Source organism: Cebus imitator, unplaced genomic scaffold (genome assembly GCF_001604975.1).
Source record: "Cebus imitator isolate Cc_AM_T3 unplaced genomic scaffold, Cebus_imitator-1.0 Scaffold580, whole genome shotgun sequence".
Taxonomy (NCBI): domain Eukaryota; kingdom Metazoa; phylum Chordata; class Mammalia; order Primates; family Cebidae; genus Cebus; species Cebus imitator.
The window spans coordinates 371148-376753 of NW_016107895.1; positions in this window are offsets into that span (position 1 = coordinate 371148).

The following is a 5606-nucleotide window of genomic DNA, read 5'->3' on the forward strand; positions in this document are numbered from 1 at the left end:
ATGTTGTGTTTTTCAGCTCCATCAATTCACTTATATTCCTCTCTATGTTGTCCATTCTCGTTAGCATTTCGTCAAATCTTTTTTCAAGGTTCTTAGTTTCTTTGCATTGGGTTAGAACATGTTCTTTTAGCTCACAGAAGTTTCTTATTACCCACCTTCTGAAGTCTGATTCTGTCATTTCATCACACTCCTTCTCCCTCCAGCCTTGATCCCTTGTTGGTGAGGAGTTGTGATCCCTTTTAGGAGGAGAGGTATTCTGGTTTCGGGTGTTTTCATCCTTTTTTCCGCTGTTTTTTTCCCATCTTTGTGGGTTTATCCGCCTGTTGTCTTTGTAGTTACTGACTTTCAGATTGGGTCTCTCAGTGAACTTCCAGTTTGTGGATGCTGAAGTTACTTCTTTTTCTTAGCTTTCCTTCTAACAGTCTGGCCCCTCTGCTGTAGGACTGCTAAGGTCCACTCCAGGCCCTGCTTGCCTGGGGATCACCTGCAGCAGCTGCAGAACGGTAAGGGTTGCTACCAGTTTCTTCCTCTGCTTTGTCCCTGAAGGATACCCGCCAAATGTCAGTCTGTTCTCTCCTTTATGAGGTGACTCTTTGGATATACGGGGGTCAGGGAGCTGCTTGAGGCGACAGTCTGTCCTTTATTGGAGCTCAAGTCCTGAGCTGTGAGCTCCGTTGTTCATTCAGAGTTGCTGGGCAGGTGCGTTTAGGTCTGCTGCAGCAGTACTCATAAACTCCCTTTTTTTTTCCCAGTTGCTCTGTCCCAGGGAGTTAGGGCTTTATTTATGAGTTTCCGTTGTGCTGCTGCCTTTTTTTTCTTTCAGGGCTGTTCTGCCCAGCGAGGAGGCAGCCTAGTCACTGTCTGCCAGCAGAGACTTTGCTGAGCTGCTCTGGGCTTCGCCCAGCTGCCGAGTGATCTTCCCTGCAGTCCTGTTTATATGGGTGTAGTTAGAACTGTCTCAGCAATGGTGGCCTGCCTCTGTTATGGCGGACTCTCTCTGTCGTGGCAGGTTGCCTTGGCAACAGTGGGTTGCCTCAGCAATGGCGGGCTGCCTCAGCGATGGTCAGACTGCCTCTGCAGTGGTGGAGTGTCTCAGTAATGGCGGACACCCCTCCGCCACAGAGGCGGACCATCCTGGGTTCAGCTGTGCTTGCTGTGAAACTCTCAACCCAGAGCGTTTTCAATTACTGTTTTTTTTTTTTTGTGGGGGGGGGGAGGGGGGTGGGACCAGCCGAGCCTGATCACCTGGCTCCCTGACTCAGAGTCTTTTTTTTTTTTTTTTTTTCCAGTTTTGACTCTCTTCCAGGTGTTCCAGTCACCTGTTGAAAAGGTGCCGGGAACTGTGCGATTCCCCTTGGGTGACCCACTGCACCGGCTGAAACAGCGGCGCTGAGATTCCTGGTGGTTTTTTTGCCCAGGAATCTCCTGGCCTGGCTCGCTATTTCAGATGAATGGGTGACTCTGCCATCTCAGGGCTCCAATTGCCAGCTAAGAGGGCACCTGGACCAGTGTCTTGTATGGAGAACCGCCGTGCCAGGGCGTGGGCAAAGCAGCCGCGTGGGCCGAAACAGCCATGCCAGCCGAAACAGCTGCACTGGCTACCCGTGGGGCTCTTCCGCCTGAAAATCTCCTGGTCTGTGGGCAATAAAAATCCGTCTGGAAATGCGGCGTCCACTCACTGTCTGCTCTTTCACTGGGAGCTGAAATCCTGAGCTGTTCCTAGTCTGCCATCTTCCCCCGATGTGTGTGTTTTTTGTTTGTTGTTGTTTTTTTAAAACCTTTTTACGGAAAATTCTAAACATATTCCAAAGTCTGGAGGATAGTATAATGGACCTTTCCATATACATCACTTAGTTTCAGTTTATGGTTAGTCTTATTTCATCTGTACCTGAATTACTTCTCCCCACTCCCCAATTATTTCAGAGCAAATCGCAGACATCCTATCATTTCATCCATAACTACTTTATTCTTTCTTTTTGAAACAGGGTCTTGCGCTGTTGCCCAGGCTGGAGTGCAGTGGTGCAACCTTGGCTCACTGTAACCTCTGCCTCCTGGTTTCAAGCTGCTCTCGTGCCTCAGACTCCTGATTAGCTGGGATTACAGGTGTTTGCCACCATGCCCAGCTAATTTTTGTATTTTTGGTAGAGACGGGGTTTTACTATTTTGGCCAGACTGGTCTCGAACTCCTGGCCTCAAGTGATCTGTCCCTGCTCAGCCTCCCAAAGTGCTGGGATTACAGGCATGAGCCACTGTGCCTGGCTAATTTTTGTATATTTAGTAGTTGGCCAGGCTGGTCTTGAAATCCTGGCCTCAAGTGATCCACTCTCCTTCAGCCTCCTAAAGTGCTGGGATTACAGGCATGAGACACCATGCCTGGAGTCATAACTACTTTAGTATCTATCTTTAAAAATTAACAACCCCTACAACATCATTATGACACCTAAAAAGTTTATCTGTATCTTAATATGATCAGCTGTCTAGACTGTTCAAATTCTCTTGTCTCTTCTTAAATGTTGGTTTGTTTGTAATGGGTACCACACAAGGTTCGTACATTGGATTTGGTTGTTATTTATTGAAGTTTATTTAATTTATAAGTTACCTTTTCTTTTCCCCTTTAAATTGTTTAAGAAATCTAGTTGTTTTGTCTTTAAGGTTTCCACACATATTCTGGATTTTGTTGATTTTATCACTGTGAAGTCATTAACTTGTTTTTATGCCTCTTGTATATCCTGTAAACAAATAAGATTGATCAGATTCAGGTTCAGTTTTTTTAGTGCCTTCTTTTGAGTAAAGTCATACCAAACAGATGCCCAGAACATCTAGATTTAGGTCCCCACTGGATTCCTCAAAGAATGTATATCTCCTATAAGTGGAATATGAGGGACATGGACCTGCTTTAGTAAGAATAGTAATCTGTTTTGGGAGTTAAAAGAGCAGTTGTGGATTTATTTATTGATAAAAACCATTTTTCTTCCTAATTACTTTGCTGTTACTCTAGTGTCTTAGCCATCTTCATTTGGTTGTTTACCAATATATGACATGTGATTTTATTTTTCAGATGGATACAGACATTTACAAGATTGTGGTGACCTGTGTTACAGTTAGAAGTTGGTGAGAAAGGTGATGGTGGATAGTAAAAAGAGAGATCATTTGGCTGGCTGTTCCAGCTGGGTTTCCCAGGATGCAACATAGATGTACATAGATCCAGGGTCTGACCCTCAACTTGAGAAACCACTTCCCACTGACGAAACTTGTAAGACTTGGAGATTTGCCAGTTAGAATATAAATGTATTAATTCATGGTGATAGGTCTGCCTACGGTAAACAAGTAGGAAACAGGAAGTTTCTTGGTAAACATAGATACACGCAAAGGAAGGTTGATAAATTGGGGTAATATTTCAGTTGTGCTGAGGTAAGACTTGGAGAATTCTTCCTGCTTCATCGTTAATTAGAATGCTTATTTCTGCCAAAATCTTGTCTCTTTCCTAGCCCATGTAGTTTTCCTTTTGTTGTGACAGTTTTATTCTGCAGCTTACCATATTTATTCCTGGTCCATAAAAGTATAAATAGTCTCATCAGTAGCTCATTTGTAAGTCATCTTCCAGGGAGGTTTCTTCAACAGATAGTTTCATTTTTTGCTGACTTACTGGCTTCAAATTCAGATGTCTCCCTATTTGGGGAAGGAGGTACCCTATTTGAGGCCTTTAGCTCCTTATGTTCTTAAAAAGAGAATATATGATTCATTTATGTCAAAATCAAGCTTTAAGTCTTTATTTATGGTGCTAAAATAATGTTACTTGACCAAGATTGCCTATGGAGTATTAACAATGGAAAACAAAGCACACATACACACATTAGAGAAGTAAAAACTTTTAATAGCTTGGTTTTTGAAATAATTCATCCTTGTGTTTAACCACTGTTACAGTGGGTATAAGGAACACTTTAACACTTTTTAAATATTCAACATCAACATCTGTGTCTGTTTTTCTACTGTGCTGAGGTACACTGACTGTGTTGCCTTGGTGATATGGACTACGTTCCTTGCTTCCCCTGAGTCTGAGACCTCTGCTGTTCGCTGTTAATCAGGGATGTCACTCTACATGTATGAGCCTTGTCATTTTCTAAACATTAGGTCATGCGTGAAAATTCAAAGAGATTAAACTAGCAGATATATCAGGGTCTTTAGATACTGTGCTTAAGGGAAACTTAGTTTACCCATATTCCTGAGAGTAGGTATTACAGGGATAGAGAGCCTGCCTCTCTCAGGCAGTGTGTCTGTAGTTCATTTTTGGTTTCAAAATTAAATTTGTGTCAAACCAACCTACAATCTAGTAATCTTTGTGTATTGGACTCACTTTTAGTCAGACAAAGTCAGTTCAGCTCAATAGATATTTATTATCTACTAGGTTGTAAGTGACATGGCATGAAGATGAATAATACAGAAGTAGCCCTTGCCCTTAAGGAGCTTCCAATCTAATGAGTAAAGAAAATTTACATTTTAAATAATCTGGGTAATAGTGACAGCCCAATACTAATATATAAAGCCAGTAGGAATATACTAATACTTTTCCAATTTTAGTCATCAAAAATTGTAAATTGCAAATGAACTAAATATAATATTCCATAGATTGTATGCAACGTGAGGTTAAAAAAAATCCAAGATGTCTTGGAGTTGCAGAGATTCAGCATTCCAACTCAGATAATTGTCTTGTTGTCCAGTAGCATAATGGCCTGATCAGTTCTATTCTAGCAGAGTGTCTGTTATGGTGATTTGGTAGTGGTCTGTTGGCAAGCTGCATTTTTCCTTTTCTTTTTTTATGCTCTGGACCCCAAACAAAAATAGCTGGATTTATCCCATGGGTAGTCATTCATATTTCCAATTTGAGGGATTTTATATTCCCCAAACAGAAGGTTATATGGCATTTGTTAAATAATGACTATAGGCCGGGTGCGGTGGCTTACGCCTGTAATCCAAGCACTTTGGAGGCCAAGGTGGACGGATCACCTGAGGTCAGGAGTTCAAGACCAGCCTGACCAACATGGTGAAACCCTGTCTTAAAAAAATAAAAATAAAAAATAATGACTATATCTAGCCAGGTTCCTCCTCTGTACACAAATCAGTAACCAAAGATATAGTATTTCTAAGTATAATACTTGAGAGGAAGACATAAGAATTACAGTTCTCCAAATTTGTGGAGGTATTTCATTATAATAAGTATTTCACTTATTAATAATGTCACAATTATATATTTATGGAAATATGAATGTATGCCCAAGCAAAATGTAAATATTTTAACTTTGTTTACCTAGGTTCCTTAATTTTGAGAATATAACTATCAAGGTTCTTCAAGAAACTCAAAATGATTCCAATTTCTAAGGAGTATCCATTAAAACTTATGTATAATGAAAGAAACAGTGAAAATGTATGCATCCTATGTCAGTTTAACCATCACGCCTGAGGTCTCAAGCAATCAGAAACTTACTCAAGTTATTCAATAACCTATAAGAATTAGGCCATTAAGATAGATTTTGGAAACCCTGTAGAACACTTATATTTAATACGTTATTAATCATATTAAGGCAGTAAAATTAGACTATACTCAATAT